General features: G+C 36.4%; 1 protein-coding gene across 4 annotated transcripts in view; it reads right to left on the minus strand.

The window, feature by feature from the left end:
• Positions 1-22031, minus strand: part of LOC137632790 (palmitoyltransferase ZDHHC3) — a 194919-nt gene that overhangs the window by 43816 nt on the left and 129072 nt on the right. The window contains exon 1 of one of the 4 annotated variants that reach the window (XM_068364880.1): positions 758-1060. The exons of 2 other annotated variants lie outside the window; for them this stretch is intronic. The gene's annotated coding sequence lies outside the window, so the exon portion shown is untranslated. Of the gene's footprint in view, positions 1-757; positions 1061-22031 lie in introns of those variants that run through there. One more of the 4 variants, XM_068364879.1, reaches the window with a different exon arrangement.

Here is a 22031-nt window from a genome sequence, read left to right on the forward strand (position 1 = left end):
GATGGTGAAAAGATAAATGTATATCTTTATTTTTAGGCTACAAACTATACCTATTTACTACACAAGGAGTGCCTTATATATCCCTAAGGTGACCAATATATATTCATGCCTATAGTAATCTGGGGCCTATTATCTAATTAAGCAAGGTTTACAATCGTTTTCCCAACCCAAGGTTAGGCTACCTCTATGGTATTATTATCATTATTACTTGCTAAGCTACAACCCTAGTTGGAAAAGCAGTATGCTATAAGCCCGGGGGGCCCAACAGGGAAAATAGCCCAGTGAGGAAAGGAAAAAAAAGGAAAAATAAAATATTTTAAGAACAGTAACAATACCAAAATAAATATTTCCTTCATAAACTATAATAAATTTAACAAAACCAAAGGAAGAGAAATAAGATAGAATAGTGTGCCCTAGTGTACCCGCAAGCAAGAGAACTCTAACCCAAGACAGTGGAACAACTTGGTACAGAGGTTATGGCACTACCCAAGCATTAAAAGGCTGTATTCCCATAGTTTGTATTACACTTAACGTCAGGTTTCATACTAGGGAAGGATTCACTATGCTTCAAAGGCTTCCTGGTCTTAATAATACCTGGACAGGTGAGGATTACCCCGAGTTGAATAGAATACCACCAACTAAAGAGGGAGAGTAACCTGTATTTACACACTCGTAATGATACGGGTGTCCATACAATCTATAGTAGTAACAGTAAGAATAAAATCCTGATCTAATATGGTATCAGAAAAATGCTTACCCACGACATTATAGGAAAATAAATGGCAATTTTCTAATCGCTACGAAAACATTCGTTTTGACGTTTCCTGTTTTGGTAGGGTCTCCCTGTTATCTCTTCTTCCCGTTCGCGAAAACCATAATACGAACATCGAAGTAATTTGTTGACTGCAATTTAATATTTTAACACTGAATTTTATAAACTAAAGGGAATATATAACTTCTTTTAAAAATTTCAAGCATTAATACAATACAATTATTATATTAATTTAACCTCGAACTGGTACACTGGCTAATATCCATAACACGAAGCGGATATAACATCAGTAACCCTTTTCTCGGTCTCCAGAACAACAAGGGTAAACACAAACAAATGCAGAAGAAGACAATCATGTCCCATTTTCTCGCTAACATAATTCAATGGGTGACATTGTAATCGAGTTGATTTAGCAGTTGCAAAAATAATAAACAAAAAACATCATTGATATTTTAGGCTATTAAGACTTAAGGCTTATTGTTGAAGACTGAATTTGGTGATTCCATTGTGGGTGATTAATTTATGATTCCTTTTATCATTTAATACAAATATCTACATCTAGTTAATTTTGCCATAGGTTTTATATGTGATATCCTAAAACTTGGAACTTTATTAAAAAGTTTCGCAAAAGATAATTAAAACTAAACAAGTTTGTTTGTTTTTAAATATCCTATACAAATATCTAACAATCAAACAGCTTTGTAGTAAACTGGCTAACCCCTATTTAATTAACATACATGAAAATCGCTTTCAAAATATAAGGGTGTCTATCATATTATGAGTTTATTAATAATAAAAAAGTGATATAACAAAATGAACTGTCAAAACAAATTATGGCACACATTCAAACTATAAATAGGATAACTGCATTGTCATCATTGCTCATGATTTCTTATCATCTGGGCAGCCGGGATTTCTCGATCCAATTCAATTTCAATGGTTTGCAATAAAAGAGATTCAATTAAAGATTTGAGATTTCTTACTAAAGTTCGCGAGAGAAAGATAAAAAAAAATCATGCAAGTTATTCATAGTTGATCCAGATCACTAGCAGAACTGTTGCCATTGTTATCATTGAAATAAAGTATAAGGACAAAGTAATAATAAAAACTTCATATTTATCTGAATTACCACCAAAACATCATAATAATAATGATAATAATAATAAAATAACAATAACAATAATAACAACAACAACAACAATAATAATAATAATAATAATAATAATAATAATAATAATAATAAACTAATAATAATAATAATAATAATAATAATAATAATAATAATAATAATAATAATATGCCCCTGATCACACGGGTTTTCCCGACGTGTTGAACCATAAAAATCATTGTAAATTTGGTACACATATCGCTATTGTGCTCTACTGGAACCAATTAATTTCGTCTATCAATATCGATCTCGTTTCACAGTGCTACTCTGGATCGATTGATTGATTTCAAAGTGAATTTATATATTTATATTAACCTGTTTTGCTGTACTGGGATACTGGCAGTTTAACTGGATCTAAGATTTAAATACATGTGATTTTGATCATTTTTGCCTTCCTGGTACATTTAGATGCAGTCTGAGTATAGATTTGGCAGTAATTTTAGTTTTAGGGAAGCGTTTTAAACGTTACAGATGCTGTCTGAGCAAAGATCTGTCAGTAATTTTAGTTTTAGGGAAGCGTTTTAAACGTTACAGATGCTGTCTGAGCAAAGATCTGTCAGTAATTTTAGTTTTATGGAAGCGTTTTAAACGTCACAGATGCTGTCTGAGCATAGATCTGTCAGTAATTTTAGTTTTATGGAAGCGTTTTAAACGTCACAGATGCTGTCTGAGCATAGATCTGTCAGTAATTTTAGTTTTATGGAAGCGTTTTAAACGTCACAGATGCTGTCTGAGCATAGATCTGTCAGTAATTTTAGTTTTATGGAAGCGTTTTAAACGTCACAGATGCTGTCTGAGCATAGATCTGTCAGTAATTTTAGTTTTATGGAAGCGTTTTAAACGTCACAGATGCTGTCTGAGCATAGATCTGTCAGTAATTTTAGTTTTATGGAAGCGTTTTAAACGTCACAGATGCTGTCTGAGCATAGATCTGTCAGTAATTTTAGTTTTATGGAAGCGTTTTAAACGTCACAGATGCTGTCTGAGCATAGATCTGTCAGTAATTTTAGTTTTATGGAAGCGTTTTAAACGTCACAGATGCTGTCTGAGCATAGATCTGTCAGTAATTTTAGTTTTATGGAAGCGTTTTAAACGTCACAGATGCTGTCTGAGCATAGATCTGTCAGTAATTTTAGTTTTATGGAAGCGTTTTAAACGTCACAGATGCTGTCTGAGCATAGATCTGTCAGTAATTTTAGTTTTATGGAAGCGTTTTAAACGTCACAGATGCTGTCTGAGCATAGATCTGTCAGTAATTTTAGTTTTATGGAAGCGTTTTAAACGTCACAGATGCTGTCTGAGCATAGATCTGTCAGTAATTTTAGTTTTATGGAAGCGTTTTAAACGTCACAGATGCTGTCTGAGCATAGATCTGTCAGTAATTTTAGTTTTATGGAAGCGTTTTAAACGTCACAGATGCTGTCTGAGCATAGATCTGTCAGTAATTTTAGTTTTATGGAAGCGTTTTAAACGTCACAGATGCTGTCTGAGCATAGATCTGTCAGTAATTTTAGTTTTATGGAAGCGTTTTAAACGTCACAGATGCTGTCTGAGCATAGATCTGTCAGTAATTTTAGTTTTATGGAAGCGTTTTAAACGTCACAGATGCTGTCTGAGCATAGATCTGTCAGTAATTTTAGTTTTATGGAAGCGTTTTAAACGTCACAGATGCTGTCTGAGCATAGATCTGTCAGTAATTTTAGTTTTATGGAAGCGTTTTAAACGTCACAGATGCTGTCTGAGCATAGATCTGTCAGTAATTTTAGTTTTATGGAAGCGTTTTAAACGTCACAGATGCTGTCTGAGCATAGATCTGTCAGTAATTTTAGTTTTATGGAAGCGTTTTAAACGTCACAGATGCTGTCTGAGCATAGATCTGTCAGTAATTTTAGTTTTATGGAAGCGTTTTAAACGTCACAGATGCTGTCTGAGCATAGATCTGTCAGTAATTTTAGTTTTATGGAAGCGTTTTAAACGTCACAGATGCTGTCTGAGCATAGATCTGTCAGTAATTTTAGTTTTATGGAAGCGTTTTAAACGTCACAGATGCTGTCTGAGCATAGATCTGTCAGTAATTTTAGTTTTATGGAAGCGTTTTAAACGTCACAGATGCTGTCTGAGCATAGATCTGTCAGTAATTTTAGTTTTATGGAAGCGTTTTAAACGTCACAGATGCTGTCTGAGCATAGATCTGTCAGTAATTTTAGTTTTATGGAAGCGTTTTAAACGTCACAGATGCTGTCTGAGCATAGATCTGTCAGTAATTTTAGTTTTATGGAAGCGTTTTAAACGTCACAGATGCTGTCTGAGCATAGATCTGTCAGTAATTTTAGTTTTATGGAAGCGTTTTAAACGTCACAGATGCTGTCTGAGCATAGATCTGTCAGTAATTTTAGTTTTATGGAAGCGTTTTAAACGTCACAGATGCTGACTGAGCATAGATCTGTCAGTAATTTTAGTTTTATGGAAGCGTTTTAAACGTCACAGATGCTGTCTGAGCATAGATCTGTCAGTAATTTTAGTTTTATGGAAGCGTTTTAAACGTCACAGATGCTGACTGAGCATAGATCTGTCAGTAATTTTAGTTTTATGGAAGCGTTTTAAACGTCACAGATGCTGTCTGAGCATAGATCTGTCAGTAATTTTAGTTTTATGGAAGCGTTTTAAACGTCACAGATGCTGTCTGAGCATAGATCTGTCAGTAATTTTAGTTTTATGGAAGCGTTTTAAACGTCACAGATGCTGTCTGAGCATAGATCTGTCAGTAATTTTAGTTTTATGGAAGCGTTTTAAACGTCACAGATGCTGTCTGAGCATAGATCTGTCAGTAATTTTAGTTTTATGGAAGCGTTTTAAACGTCACAGATGCTGTCTGAGCATAGATGTCAGTAATTTTAGTTTTATGGAAGCGTTTTAAACGTTACAGATGCTGTCTGAGCATAGATCTGTCAGTAATTTTAGTTTTATGGAAGCGTTTTAAACGTCACAGATGCTGTCTGAGCATAGATGTCAGTAATTTTAGTTTTATGGAAGCGTTTTAAACGTTACAGATGCTGTCTGAGCATAGATCTGTCAGTAATTTTAGTTTTATGGAATCGTTTTAAACGTTACAGATGCTGTCTGAGAAAAGATCTGGCAGTAATTTTAGTTTTATGGAAGGGTTTTCAACGTTATAGATGCTGTCTGAGTAAAGATATGACATTAATTTTAATATTCTGGAAGTGTTTTAAACGTTACAGATGCTGTCTGAGCATAGATCTTTCAGTAATTTTAGATTTACGGAAGCGTTTTAAACGTTACAGATGCTGTCTGAGCAAAGATCTGGCAGTAATTTTAGATTTACGGAAGCGTTTTAAACGTTACAGATGCTGTCTGAGCAAAGATCTGGCAGTAATTTTAGTTTTCTGGAAGGGTTTTCAACGTTATAGATGCTGTCTGAGTAAAGATCTGGCAGTAATTTTAGACTTCTGGGAGGGGATTAAACGTTATAGATGCTGTCTGGGCAAAGATATGGGATTAATTTTAATATTCTGGAAGCTTTTAAATGTTATATATGCTGTGTGAGCAAAGATCTGGAAGGGATTTTAGTCTTATCGAAGCGTTTTAAACGTTATGGATACCGTCTGAGCAAGAATCTGGCAGTAATTTTTGTCTTGTGGAAGCGTTTTAAACGCTATACTGTAAAGGCTATCTGAGCAAAGAATTTGAAGTAATTTTAGTCTCCTGGAATCGACTTAAACGTTATAGATGCAATCTGAATATATATCTGGTAGTAATTTTAGTCTTCTGGAAGCTTTTTAAACTTATGCTCAGTATATGATATCATCATTATCGTTTCTATTATAATTATTATTGTTGGTGCTGTTGTTACAAATTATTATACATTTTAGCACGTATAGTTAATTTGAAATTAAATATGTATCACTTCTGGAAGTCTTTTTATTTGTAAAATGAAGTTATAGGCCTAGGCTACATCTTTCACGTACAACTAGTTCTATTCTTCCATGTCACAGTTTTTTTTTAAGGTCTATAATTTCATTATAAACATGTATTAGATTTATCATCTTTTGAATTTATCTAATTTAAGCGAATCCATAAATTGAAAAGAAAATTTAAAATGGACAGTACTCGCAAAGCCTGACTTCATTCAAATAATTATCATTTTGTTTAACCCACAACGAATAAAAACAAGGCGAATAATCGTATACTAATAGACAATAGGTTACTGATGTATTCACGATTCTGAAAGACGATAGATAATAGACTTTGGAAAATTCTTCCTTTGCGCTAATAACAAACTCAGTGTTTTCAATTTAGGAAGCAATGGAACATATGACGCATTCTCTGTATCTTTTAGTTAAGCGAGATCCCCAGAAGAGACCAGCAACAGTTAGGGATAACTTGTCTAGCTGTCTTGCAGACACTGACCTGTTCATTGACTTGAGACGACTCACAAACAGAGAGGGGCATGACATACTAAAATGTGAATACAGGACACAGTCCTCATCCCCTAGGAAGGTCAGTGTACCTCACGCAGTAAACTGTATGCATTAGGTCCACATAACGGTTTTTGTGGTGTTTCTTCGGTCCTTGGCTGTATGTCTATCCACGTATTAGCCTTCCATTTTACCTCCGTTTCAATCTTCCTATCTTCTATCTTCCTGACCAAACTCTTGTCAAGTTTATTTCGTCGCTGAATGACCTTTCTGGCTTAAGCTCCTTGTCGTGAGACCTATTTCCCATAAACCCAAATTAAAATAATCTTCATCATAAGAAATTATGTTCTGATTTCCTACATCAGTCAATTTTGAAGGGGAAAAAAACGACATTTTGTTTTCTTGGCCAATTTTTCATCTTTTGTGCCTTTTATTAAAAATCGAGTTGCATACTTTTTACTTTTCTAAGTTTACTTTATTCCTTTAATATCAATTTGCATTTCCTAGAACAGGAACAATATTCTTTTATTTTTATCGGAAAACGGCTAGATTTAGTTTGCAAACACTCATCATCCCCTACAGTTCAAAAACAGTTTCCCCATCAACGCCATCGTGCTACTGTCCCCGCAAAAGAAACCTTAGACGCAAAATAAATATTTAAGGTCAAGTCTGCAGACGTCGATATTGATTTTGGGTTGCTGTCTGACTTGCATGAAACAGACAAGCCTCCGATGCAGCAGTTTTGTCCTACATTTTTTAATCAACAAATTTTGTATTAGTTATTTTGTACAGATACCAAAAAGAGATAATTTTCATGTATTGATTTTAGCAGAAGTAACGGGGAGTTAAAAGCTTCGTGAAGCCTTTATTAGTAATTTGTTATTTTAAGGGGGTAAGTTGGGGGGTGAGGAGAGAGAATTCAAACGAAACAGGACTCTTCCTAAAATATTCTATTTTTCTTTGTTTTCTTTCCTCACTCGGGTATTTTCCCTGTTGGAGCCCCTAGGCTTATAGCATCCTGCTTTTCCAACTAGGCTTGTAGCTTAGCAAGTAATAATAATAATAATAATAATAATAATAATAATAATAATAATAATAATAATAATAATAATAATAATAATAATAATAATAATTTCCTATTTTGATTATAAATAATTAACTTCTGTTCACAATTTATTATTTGTTCTTGCTGTCAATTCCATTATCTGTCTAGAGCTTTCTCATGTCTGCCACTGTCTTGGGTTAGAGTTCTCTTGTTTGAGGGTACACTCAGGCACACAATTCTATCTGTTTCCTTATTTCTTTTCATCACTGGGATATTTTTCCCTGTTGGAACCATTAGGGTTATAACATCCTGCTTTACAAACTAAGGTTGTAGCTTAGCTAGTAATAATAATAATAATAATAATAATAATAATAATAATAATAATAATGATAATAATAATGATAATAATAATAATAATAATAATAATAATAATAATAATAATAATAATAATAATAATAAAAATAATAATAATAATAATAATAATAATAATAATAATAATGATAAAAATAATAATAATAATAATGATAATAATAATAATAATAATGATAAAAATAATAATAATAATAATAATAATAATAATAATAATAATAATAATAATAATAACATGTTAGTAAGTACCCAACAGACCAGCCTCTCATGAAGAACAAAATAGACATACAGAGAAGTACAGTAACTCAAAGTCTCTGGGAAAAGAATGGAAATCCAATCGAGGGGTTTCTAATGTCAAATGTCCACATTCTAGATTATTCTCGGCATTTTCACAGACAAAAGGAGGCACTAGATATAATTATAGTTATTCAAAGAAACAGCTTAGCTTTTCTCATTTCTTCATCAACGTAACTTTCCCGCTTTTACCCGAATCATTTATTACTGTGTGCAAATATCCTTTTACCTCCAGCTTCGTTTTCATCATGAAATAATAATTAATCTTAACTAATCAGTCTATACTTTGGAACCCAAACAATCTCCACTTAACATCTCTTTCTCTATATATACATCGCTTATATAATAAAGAGCAAGTGTCTGGCTATGTATGTATGTATGTATGTATAATATATATATACATATATATATATATATATATATATATATATATATATATATATATATATATATATATATATATACACAGTATACACACACACACACACACACACACATATATATATATATATATATATATATATATATATATATATATCTTTCCTGTCACGTTGCACGGCAACCAATCGGAAAAGACAATCTCACACAAACTGTCCAAACTAGCGTGTTGTTTGTTATGAAAAGGGGAGGGGGTTGTTATACATACTGTATAGTTGTGTCTGTGTGTGTAAATCTACCTAAATAATTAACCATAGTTTTTGACGGGCCACGCACACTAATTAATATAAATACTGTGTGTGTGTTATATTTGCACTAAATTCCCGTAGGCCTACGCTACTTCACAAAAACAGCTGTTGCATACCATGAGCAGTAATAATCGATGGAGCAGGGAGCCATAACAACAACAGCCGACCGTCACTATCATCCATTCGTGGCATTCTTCAGACGTCGAGATGATGAATCACCATCATTATCATCATTATCATCATCATCATCATCACCTTGCACCTCTACCAACTTCCTGCAGACATTCATGTCATCGGTAAGGAATGCTGTGGAGTGACTTACATAATTATAATAACCGGAAGTTCTGTCATTCTCTTTACTGCTACAAAAAGTCCTTATTCTTTCTAGCCTAAATAACAGAGCCTTAACTTTTCGAGAGAGAGAGAGAGAGAGAGAGAGAGAGAGAGAGAGAGAGAGAGAGAGAGAGAGAGAGAGAGAGAGAAAAGAGAGGAAGTCTGTTTCATGTATATGCTATTTCTTATGTAAAGAAATTACCACATTAGAGAGAGAGAGAGAGAGAGAGAGAGAGAGAGAGAGAGAGAGAGAGAGAGAGAGAGAGAGAGAGAGAGAGAGAGGAAGTCTGTTTCATGTATATGCTATTTCTTATGTAAAGAAATTACCACATTGAGAGAGAGAGAGAGAGAGAGAGAGAGAGAGAGAGAGAGAGAGAGAGAGAGAGAGATTTGATTTAACAAGTTCATTGCGTTCAATATCATACATACATACAATGTATATACATGCACACATATACACCAGGACACAAATGGCGCACCCCCTAGTAGGCTCGCATCGGAAAGTTTACCTTAACAAGTATTATTCCCTTTACTTAAAGACAAATAATAACAATAATTACATTAATAATAACAATAATAATGATAATGACAACTATAATAATAATAATAATAATAATAATAATAATAATAATAATAATAATAATAATATGGCAAGCTAGGAAGCATTTGCAAAATTTGGGTAATATTTCTTAACTTCCAAAAACACCCTAGGATCCAAGAAATGGCCGAGAATAACATGGAATGACAAAGTTTTAATTTCTCTTCTAAAACGTTCAATTTCATTGCATTCTTTAATATAATGATGTAACCTGTGCCCATCAGATAACTTACACAAACGACAGTTTCTTATGTTGGAATTTCTATCATTTGTCACCTCCCACAAATACTTATATCCTAAACGCAATCTGCTATAGCTTGTTTGAGGTTTTCTAGTATGTAAACCACTCTTTATGTAATTTGGCTCTGACCCCTTAGTGATATCCATATAATTGCGGAACGAGGCACTTTCCAGGTATACTCCGTTCAGATATTCTATAGCTCGATGACGTTGTTGTTTTTCTATTGTAAGCAGTGGCAAAAGTGGCCTCTGTAAGCAGTGGCAAAAGTGGCCACTGTAAGCAGTGGCAAAAGTGGCCTCTGTAAGCAGTGGCAAAAGTGACCTCTGTAAGCAGTGCCAAAAGTGGCCTCTGTAAGCAGTGCCAAAAGTGGTCTCTGTAAGCAGTGGCAAAAGTGGCCTCTGTAAGCAGTGGCAAAAGTGGCCTCTGTAAGCAGTGGCAACAATCCTACAGCGGAAGTTTTGTATGACTTATGAAAAACATGAAAACAGAAGTTGTATAGATATGCGCATGCATGCATAAAATACGCAGGCACCAAATACCCATACATATAGATATATGCAGGTATTTAAAGGTATGGATATACACGGACAGACAGACACTATACAATAGTTAAACAGACAAGCAGTCGTAAATATACACTCAGGAATATGTTTAAAGGCCGCTCATGGATGGCAGAATCCAAACACAGTGACACTGCCCTATCGAGCAGGACAATGCCCTAGAGAATGACCATATATACATATGATCAGTACCCAAGCCTCCTCTCCACCCAAGCTAGTACGAAGGAGGGCCAGGCAATGGCTGCTAATGACTCGGCAGACAGACTTATAGGCTCCCCCAAACACACCATCCTTAGCTCACAAGGATGGCGAGGTTGCAGCGACCAAAGAAACTAACGAGTTTGAGTGGGACTCGAATCCCATTCTTACGTTCTCTAGTCAGGGACGTTACCACATCGGCCATCACAACCCTACGGTGGAAATGTATTATGCAATAACAGCATCCCGATAAAATATATAAAACATTTCAGCAGTGATTTCTACAATTACTTTTACTACATGAGTATATAATATTCCCAGGAAGCCTTAAAGGAGGGATTAAATATTAATAAACTTACTTATTTAAATTTAAACACATATACGCATACTTCATGAAATATATATACATAGGAACAGACGCATTCATAGATACATGCGCATATGTATGTATATTAGGAATATCAGAGAAAGTTAGGCACATATATATTCATAAATAGGCTATACTAGAAACATCAAAAGAAATATACGTTTACGTATGTATGGAATTATTATAACTATACACATTTGCATATTAAACTTCAGATACAAACAATCTATTAAAAGGGTTTTTATGTAAATATAAATAAAAGAATTTTTAAAATCGATCTTATCAATTCTCTGCCACTTTGTTGAGATAATATTAGATACCAACACACGAACACTTGCATACGAGAAATATTCCATTAACTAATTTTTAAGCAGCAGGATATGTAGATAAGCAGCTCATTCTTGTTTATAAGTTTTTAATCAAGAAAAAAAATCATTATTAAACCTTTTTTTATACGTCTGAGGAAAAGATAGACTATAAAGAAGAAATGTCTGAAAAGTAAATTTACAATAAAGAATTACATCTAAAATTTAAAATAGGTTGTATTTAGTTTGATTAAACAATCGATGTAAAGATCTACGGGTGTTGGAAGGGGGGGGGGTGTCCAATGTTCTAGAACTAATAACAGACATATTTTGAGTTTTGTTATGGCTAACTCCACCCTCCGTAATATGCACTAGAAGCGACTGGGCCCAGCCCAAAATCTTTTACATGCTCCCCCCACAGGCATCGTGATTGACCACCACCTTCTATAGCGAATTCTTTTTAGTGAGGCATAATTGCACCGACTCGCAGGGGTGCCCCTTCAGCTCGGAAAGGTTTCCTGGTCGCTGATTGGTTGGACAAGATAATTCTAACCAATCAGATAACAGGAAACTTTTCCGAGCTAAAAGGGCACCGCTGCGAGTCAGTGCAAATGCGCCTCATTAGAAAAAATTGAGTATAGTAGCTGATACATGTGAACATAATATTAATAACGAAACAGACTACAGGTAATCATGATACCTTATATAGTGACCTATACGGATGGTGTGTGCAGCATGTCCATGAGCCGATTGCAAGAACAGAGGAGCAATGCAATAAGGTTTATTTGCGAACAGAGTGAATTACGGTGGAGCAGAGCCTATATGAGTCGATGCCAATGGCGATGCTTGTGGGCAGAGCATGTTAAAGACTTTGGGCTGGACTCAGTCACACCCTTCATTTAACCGCATCAGTTCTCTTGCTTGAGGGTACATTCGGGCACACTGTTCTATCTAGTTTCTCTTCCTCTTTTTTTGTTGAAGATTTTATAGTTTATATAGGAAATATTTATTCTAATGTTACTATTCTTAAAATATTTTATTTTTCCTTGTTTCCTTTCCTCACTGGGCTATTTTCCTTGTTGGGACCCCTGGGCTTATAGCATATTGCTTTTCCAACTAGGGTTGTAGCTTAGCATTTAATAATAATAATAATAATAATAATAAGTCTATTTTTAGGAATTTCGATCTATTCGAATTCCATGACGTGCATAAACTGCAAACTCGTTTTCAATATCGAATATCCTATTTTGAACATGTATGATAATTATAAGAAAAAACAATAGGCCACAAAACACTACCTTGAAGACCACCACCTTAGGACCGAACAAATAATTTTTGTAAAACTATTAAATAAAAATAAAATAATGATGATATTAAGCAATGGTTAGCTAACTCTCGTCGATCTAAATTTTAATACCATGTCCTCATGATTAACATGATATAAAGAACTAAAGTCAAATAGTTAATTGGTTTACTCAAATGAATTTCATAACTTGATATGAAAGAAATGCCTCACAAACACAGGGATGCAGTCCCGTCATTGCGCCTCAAATCATCATCATCAATATTATTATTATTATTATTATTATTATTATTATTATTATTACTTGGTAGGCTACAACCCTAGTTGGAAAAGTAGGGTGATATAAGCCCAAGGCTCCAACAGGGAAAAATAACCCAGTCAGGAGAGAAGTAATGAACAATATAAAATATTTTAAAACACTAAGAACATTAAAATGTATCTTTCATCTATAAATTAAATAAAAAAAAAAACGAGCAAGAGATATATATAAGGTAGAAAAGTGTGCACGAGTGTACTCTCACGCAAGAAAATTCTACCCCAAGACAGTGGAAGGCTATGGCACTAACCAAGACTAGAGAACAATGGTATGATTTTGCAGTGTCCTTCTCCTAGAAGAGCTGCTTACCATAGCTAAAGTCTCTTCTACCTTTACCAAAAGAAAGTAAGCTAGCCACTGAACAATTATAGTGCAGTAGTTAACCTCTTGAGTGAAGAAGAATTGTTTGGTAATCTAAGTGTGTAGTGTAGGAGGACAGAGGAGAATGTGGAAATATTAGGTCACACTATTCGGTGTATGTGTAGGGAAAGGACACCTGAGCCGTAACTAGAGAGTAGGGAGAGGAATAATGAGCCGTTACTAGAGAGAAGGGTCCAATGAAGTAGTCTGGCCAGTCTATTCGGTGTATGTGTAGGGAAAGGAAAAATGAGCCGTAATTAGAGAGAAGGATCCAATGAAGTACTGTCTGGCCAGTCTATTCGGTGTATGTGTAGGGAAAGGAAAAATGAGCATGTTAGAGAGAAGGATCCAATGAAGTACTGTCTGGCCAGTCTATTCGGTGTATGTGTAGGGAAATGAAAAATGAGCCGTAATTAGAGAGAAGGATCCAATGAAGTACTGTCTGGCCAGTCTATTCGGTGTATGTGTAGGGAAAGGAAAAATGAGCCGTAATTAGAGAGAAGGATCCAATGAAGTACTGTCTGGCCAGTCTATTCGGTGTATGTGTAGGGAAAGGAAAAATGAGCATGTTAGAGAGAAGGATCCAATGAAGTACTGTCTGGCCAGTCTATTCGGTGTATGTGTAGGGAAAGGAAAAATGAGCATGTTAGAGAGAAGGATCCAATGAAGTACTGTCTGGCCAGTCTATTCGGTGTATGTGTAGGGAAATGAAAAATGAGCCGTAATTAGAGAGAAGGATCCAATGAAGTACTGTCTGGCCAGTCTATTCGGTGTATGTGTAGGGAAAGGAAAAATGAGCATGTTAGAGAGAAGGATCCAATGAAGTACTGTCTGGCCAGTCTATTCGGTGTATGTGTAGGGAAATGAAAAATGAGCCGTAATTAGAGAGAAGGATCCAATGAAGTACTGTCTGGCCAGTCTATTCGGTGTATGTGTAGGGAAAGGAAAAATGAGCATGTTAGAGAGAAGGATCCAATGAAGTACTGTCTGGCCAGTCTATTCGGTGTATGTGTAGGGAAAGGAAAAATGAGCATGTTAGAGAGAAGGATCCAATGAAGTACTGTCTGGCCAGTCTATTCGGTGTATGTGTAGGGAAAGGAAAAATGAGCATGTTAGAGAGAAGGATCCAATGAAGTACTGTCTGGCCAGTCTATTCGGTGTATGTGTAGGGAAAGGAAAAATGAGCCGTAATTAGAGAGAAGGATCCAATGAAGTACTGTCTGGCCAGTCTATTCGGTGTATGTGTAGGGAAAGGAAAAATGAGCATGTTAGAGAGAAGGATCCAATGAAGTACTGTCTGGCCAGTCTATTCGGTGTATGTGTAGGGAAAGGAAAAATGAGCATGTTAGAGAGAAGGATCCAATGAAGTACTGTCTGGCCAGTCAAAGGACCCAATAACTCTCTAGCGATAGTATCTCAAATGTCAATCTGCAGACATTACTATAAGGCCTCTACTAGCATCCGCTTTTTGGTCTTCTACTTTACTTCTATTCTTTTACCCTTCCAAACCCTTTTCCAGTTTTACCTCCTCGTGCAACAGATGGGTTTCCTACCAAGTTGTAACTATAGTCCATTTCTTTTAGCGATGCATATTTGCACCGACTCGCAGCGGTGCCCTTTTAGCTCGGAAAAGTTTCCGGATCGTTGATTGGTTGGGCAAGATAATTCCAACCAATCAGCGATCAGGAAACTTTTCGAGCTAAAAGGGCACCGCCGCGAGTCGGTGCAAATATGCATCGCTAAAAGAAATGGACTATAGATGGTGAATGATCTTCCCAATCCTGGTGTCGGGTAATCTGAGCCCAATTCCATGTAGCAAATCAGATCACATCAACACAAGCACACATACACTTACACAATTTAAACGACAGACTAAGAAGCAAAACTTTTAACGAAGGCATGAAGATGTTTGTCCAGCAGAACTTCAAAAACTTAAGATAAAATGGGAGTTATAAGATTATTTTGAAGAGTGTGGCGTGAAGAGGCAAAATCTGATGAATGGGAGCTAGGAATGTTGCCCCCCCCCAAAAAAAAAAAAAATTAGACCTGACTGATTGCGAAACAATGGGCGGTATTCATAAAGAAAAGGATATGCTTATACTTGCAAAATATGAAGGAAATCCTTCTACTTGTATTCATAAACATTTCAAGCAAAAGCTTCTACTTTTAGAGCAAAAGCATATCCTTATAATCACATAAAAGTAAATGGTTATACATAAAGAAGACCCTTTACTTCATATAAAGAGCATATGCTTCGAAAAAGCCGAGTCTGGTCAGTAGCAGACTGCAGTTCGAAGAGAAAGGTTGTTTTGTCCGATTCTCAGCACGATGGCAGATTTTGTGGATATGAGGCATGTTAAACAATACATGCCCCGTTTACCCACACTTGATCGTGATTTCAAGATGTTATTCCGTTTTGAAGAACAAAATGTACAGTGGCTTGCGGACAGATATCTTGTCCACACCTGGAATCTCGATGAAATATCAAGGTTAAGCCATAACTTGGTGATATGCATTTTACATTTGCTTTTGCATGTATAAACAGTTGGGAGAATACGAAGGCTGCTGTATTTAGGGATGTATGTATGTACAAACAGTATATATGTATGTATGCATGTATGTATATGTATGTATGTATGTATATATATACATACATATATATATATATATATATATATATATATATATGTGTGTGTGTGTGTGTGTACATGCAAATATACTGTATTCATATAATATATAAATATAGTTTATACATATATATATATATATATATATATATATATGTTTGTATATATTATATATATGTATATGTATGTATATATGTCTGTGTATATATATGTGTATATATATATATATATATATATATATATATATATATATATATATATATATATATATACATCGTATAAATATACATATATGCACAGAATATTCATATACTGCAAAAGCTTATATACATGCATGTATATACACATATGTAAACTATATATATATATATATATATATATATATATATATATATATATATATATATATATATATCGATTCGTACCAGAAATAGATTGTTCTAAATCCCAAACCTGAAATAATTTAGCTGAAATCAACTATTTCAATTCGGTTTGCTTTAAACCTCAATTACCCTTCGCACTTCGTCCGGGTATCTTAAAGTTTCCTTCAAACTGCAAAGTTGAGCGTTTACCGTCTTCAAAACTTTTCAACACAAATCCATAAATCAAATCACGTAGTTTATTATTATTATTATTATTATTATTATTATTATTATCATTATTATTATTATTATTATTTCATTATCATTATTATTATTGTTGTTGTTATAAAACAAGAATGGAATTTTTCGCGAGTCCTAAAAGAATTCGGAAGAAAATCTTCTCGGATTTCCAAATGGCTTCAGAAGAAATAGCCATAGATTTAGCATGGAATTCTGAATGCCTCCAAAACGGAATCTTAGAACGGTATCGGAAGAAAACTTTCCCAAATTTCCAAGTGGCTTCAGAAAAAATAGCCATAGACTTAGCATGGAATTCTGAATGCCTCCAGAACGGAATCTCAGATCGGTTTCGGAAGAAAACTCCCGAATTTCCAAAAGTCTTCAAAGGACATAGCCGTATACTTAACATGGATTTCTGAATGACTCCAGAACTGAAATTTCCGGGAGCAGTCCTGAACAACTCCTCCCCGAGCTTCAAATGACTTCTGAAGACCTGATCTTCATTTTTTCAAACGTAGCCTGCAACACCTAACATGATCTGTATGTAGCTGGCGAAATCTAACCAAGGAATTGCGCGTCAATAGGAGTAAGAGGAAATGAGTTGATGACTGGGAGAAGGATTTCACTTAACTGGCGGAATAGGAAGCTGCCGGTAAGAATTATGTGTTACGTCTTCGGAACACCATCAATTACAGATGGTTTTAGTTGCTGCCGAAGTTGCCGATCGTTCGTTTTATATCGCCCAACCTATAGAAAGACACGGGATCTTCCGTTGGCAGCTGAGCTTTGAAGATCATAATGTATGCCCCTTGAAGGATCCTTTGCTTGGGCTTTTGCGACGATGTCTTATTAAAGGAGACTCTTGGAAAAAGTACGAGGCTTTGTATCGGTGCAAAAACGGATTGCGGGGAATGAGGATGGAGGCAGAATGGTTCAACTGTAACGGTGAGTGACGTGTAGTTCTTCAACAGGATTGTCCCAAAATTCGCCATTGAAGTAAGGACATATCCAGACGACATTGGTAGATATATCATGTTGCTCGTCATTTACTTTGGCATGATAATGTATGCGGAGAAATCGATAGTATTCATCTCTTTACTCATTGCCCAGATAGGTAAAGAATAGGCCTTCGATTTCCCTAAGGAATCTGACGAAGTAAGGACTCGCGGCACTGAAATCTCTTTTGAAATCTAGAAGGACACTGACGAACTAAGGAAAAGAGACAATGAAATCTCGAAAGAAACAGATAATCTAATGAAAGAAGATCTTGAAAACTAGAAGACAGGAGAGAACAGCGAAGAGGAGCCTCTAATGCCTGGGGTAAGACACCTAAAAATAGAGAGCCTTTAATGCAAGAAGTAAGGCACCTCAAAATATAGATCGAAGACCCTCTAATGCTAAAAGTATGGAACCTAAAAATATATGTCAAAGAACTTCTAATGCTAGAAGTGTGGGAGCTAGAGATAGAGGTCAAAGAACTTCTAATGTTAGAGGTGTGGGAGCTATAAAGAGAGGTCAAAGAACTTCTAATGCTTGAGGTAAGGGAGCTGAAAAGAGGTCAAAGAACTTCTAATGCTAGAGGTGTGGGAGCTAAAAAGAGGTAAAAAAACCTCTAATGCAAGGGGTGTGGGAGCTAAAAAGAGGTCAAAGATCTTCTAATGCAAGGGGTGTGGGAGCTATAAAGAGAGGTCAAAGAACTTCTAATGCTTGAGGTAAGGGAGCTGAAAAGAGGTCAAAGATCTTCTAATGCTAGAGGTGTGGGAGCTAAAAAGAGGTCAAAGAACTTCTAATGCAAGGGGTGTGGGAGCTAAAAAGAGGTCAAAGATCTTCTAATGCAAGGGGTGTGGGAGCTAAAAAGAGGTCAAAGAACTTCTAATGCAAGGGGTGGGGGAGCTAAAAAGAGGTCAAAGAACTTCTAATGCAAGGGGTGTGGGAGCTAAAAAGAGGTCAAAGAACTTCTAATGCAAGGGGTGGGGGAGCTAAAAAGAGGTCAAAGAACTTCTAATGCAAGGGGTGGGGGAGCTAAAAAGAGGTCAAAGAACTTCTAATGCAAGGGGTGGGGGAGCTAAAAAGAGGTCAAAGAACTTCTAATGCAAGGGGTGGGGGAGCTAAAAAGAGGTCAAAGAACTTCTAATGCAAGGGGTGGGGAGCTAAAAAGAGGTCAAAGAACTTCTAATGCAAGGGGTGGGGGAGCTAAAAAGAGGTCAAAGAACTTCTAATGCAAGGGGTGGGGGAGCTAAAAAGAGGTCAAAGAACTTCTAATGCAAGGGGTGGGGTGGGGGAGCTAAAAAGAGGTCAAAGAACTTCTAATGCAAGGGGTGGGGGAGCTAAAAAGAGGTCAAAGAACTTCTAATGCAAGGGGTGGGGGAGCTAAAAAGAGGTCAAAGAACTTCTAATGCAAGGGGTGGGGAAGCTAAAAAGAGGTCAAAGAACTTCTAATGCAAGGGGTGGGGGAGCTAAAAAGAGGTCAAAGAACTTCTAATGCAAGGGGTGGGGGAGCTAAAAAGAGATCAAAGAACTTCTAATGCAAGGGGTGGGGGAGCTAAAAAGAGGTCAAAGAACTTCTAATGCAAGGGGTGGGGGAGCTAAAAAGAGGTCAAAGAACTTCTAATGCAAGGGGTGGGGAAGCTAAAAAGAGGTCAAAGAACTTCTAATGCAAGGGGTGGGGGAGCTAAAAAGAGGTCAAAGAACTTCTAATGCAAGGGGTGGGGGAGCTAAAAAGAGGTCAAGAACTAATGCAAGGGGTGTGGGAGCTAAAAAGAGGTCAAAGAACTTCTAATGCAAGGGGTGTGGGAACTAAAAAGAGGTCAAAGAACTTCTAATGCAAGGGGTGGGGAAGCTAAAAAGAGGTCAAAGAACTTCTAATGCAAGGGGTGGGGGAGCCTAAAAGAGGTCAAAGAACTTCTAATGCAAGGGGTGTGGGAGCTAAAAAGAGGTCAAAGAACTTCTAATGCAAGGGGTGTGGGAGCTAAAAAGAGGTCAAAGAACTTCTAATGCAAGGGGTGGGGGAGCTAGAGATAGAGGTCAAAGAACTTCTAATGCAAGGGGTGGGGGAGCTAAAAAGAGGTCAAAGAACTTCTAATGCAAGGGGTGTGGGAGCTAAAAAGAGGTCAAAGAACTTCTAATGCAAGGGATGTGGAAGTTAAAAATAGGTCAAAGAACTTCTAATGCAAGGGGTGTGGGAGCTAAAAAGAGGTCAAAGAACTTCTAATGCAAGGGGTGGGGAGCTAAAAAGAGGTCAAAGAACTTCTAATGCAAGGGGTGGGGAAGCTAAAAAGAGGTCAAAGAACTTCTAATGCAAGGGGTGGGGGAGCTAAAAAGAGGTCAAAGAACTTCTAATGCAAGGGGTGTGGGAGCTAAAAAGAGGTCAAAGAACTTCTAATGCAAGGGGTGTGGGAGCTAAAAAGAGTTCAAAGAACTTCTAATGCAAGGGGTGGGGGAGCTAAAAAGAGGTCAAAGAACTTCTAATGCAAGGGGTGGGGGAGCTAAAAAGAGGTCAAAGAACTTCTAATGCAAGGGGTGTGGGAGCTAAAAAGAGGTCAAAGAACTTCTAATGCAAGGGGTGTGGGAGCTAAAAAGAGGTCAAAGAACTTCTAATGCAAGGGGTGGGGGAGCTAAAAAGAGGTCAAAGAACTTCAAAATGCAAGGGGTGTGGGAGCTAAAAAAGAGGTCAAAGAACTTCTAAGGCGAGGGGTGTGGGAGCTAAAAAGAGGCCACAGAACTTCTAATTCAAGGGGTGTGGGAAGTAAAAAGAGGTCAAAGAACTTCTAATGCAAGGGGTGTGGGAGCTAAAAAGAGGTCAAAGAACTTCTGATGCAAGGGGTGGGGGAGCTAAAAAGAGGCCAAAGAACTTCTAATGCAAGGGGTGGGGGAGCTAAAAAGAGGTCAAAGAACTTCCAATACAAGGGGTGGGGGAGCTAAAAAGAGGTCAAAGAACTTCTAATGCAAGGGGTGGGGGATAGATGTTGCCAGCGAGGCTTTGGGGAAGGCGCGGCGGCGTCTGTGTTCTTTCTGATGCGTAAACTTAATTAAATACAAGTAAAAACAGGGCATTAAATACGTATTATAAATACTAAACTCTTTCTTATCTTGACAGCACAAATGAAATCTTACAAGTTCCAACATGTAACTAAGCGCTCCCGAAACACGAGTCAACCTTTTACTTCTGCTTGGAGGATATCCTCGCAAGTAAAAGGTAATCATTATAAATATGGAAAGAAAGATTTGCTTATACTTCTACCTTTTGCTTCAGAGAATTATCTTGTACTTCTACCTTATGCTTAGAAGGATATCCTTCATTTTTATGAATACCTCCCAATATCCAACTGATTTTACATATTTAAGAACAAAGTCCTCAGAAGAATATTGGGAGTTAAATGGTAGGACCGGATTAGAAATGAAACTATAAAAGAGATTACTCGAGTGCCATATGTGGATGAGATCATGGTGAGGGGTAGATGGAAATGGTATGGGCATGCTCTTCACGCTCCCCAGGAGAGTCGGAAGACCCAGGCGTACATGGCTGCGGACTATGAGACGTGAACTGGGAGATGAAGAATGGAGAAATACTGATTTAAAAGCTCAAGATGGAGACGAGTGACGAAATCTGACAGAGGCCCTTTGCTTCAATAAGCGTTGGAGGTGACGATGATGATAAAACTGCTTGGAAATTGGCAGGACAAAAAGCTACCAATCCCATATATAGCTATTGGAGTAATATTTTTCATTCTCTGGATATCCAAACTGGCAAAATATACCAAAATAGCGCTCTCACGGCGGCAGTAAGAATGCACTGTATCACTGGTGAGTTTGACGGGCTGCCAATGCAAGAGCCCGTGCTCCACGTAACGTAGGGCAATCTTAAACGAACAGGGCAGCAGGCAACAGAGTAACCAAGGTTGAACCAGGGATCTTGCACACAGTTTTTGAAATACTAAATGAAAAGGGCAAGGAAATGAAAGAATATAGTCGTTTATGTGTAATTTCATTTGATGAGTGTAGTGTTTCTCAAATATGGTGTTATGACCAAGGATCAAAGACACTTTATGATCCTAAATCTCGTGTACAGTGCATTATGATCAGAGGAATAACAGAATCTTGGAAACAACTAATATATTAAAATTTTGATACCAAGGTTACCAAGGAACTGTTATTTGATGTAATTACAAAAGTGGAGTCTGTCGGTTTTCCTGTTGTGGCTATGGTGTGTGACATGGGTCTTAATAATATCAGTTTATGGAACAGTCTCAATATAGGAACAGAAAATCCTTCATTTGAGAACCCCTCTGTACCAGAAAGAGAAATTCATGTCTTCGCCGATGTTCCTCATTTAATAAAGTTAGTTAGAAACAATTTTCTTGATTCAGGTTTTGAATTACAAAATAGAAATTTTGTTCTAAGTGGATGTGTTAGGGAAATTGTCAACCGAAGTAAAAGTGATTTGAAACCTGG

The sequence above is a fragment of the Palaemon carinicauda genome, chromosome 42 (assembly GCF_036898095.1).
Source record: "Palaemon carinicauda isolate YSFRI2023 chromosome 42, ASM3689809v2, whole genome shotgun sequence".
Taxonomy (NCBI): Eukaryota; Metazoa; Arthropoda; class Malacostraca; order Decapoda; family Palaemonidae; genus Palaemon; species Palaemon carinicauda.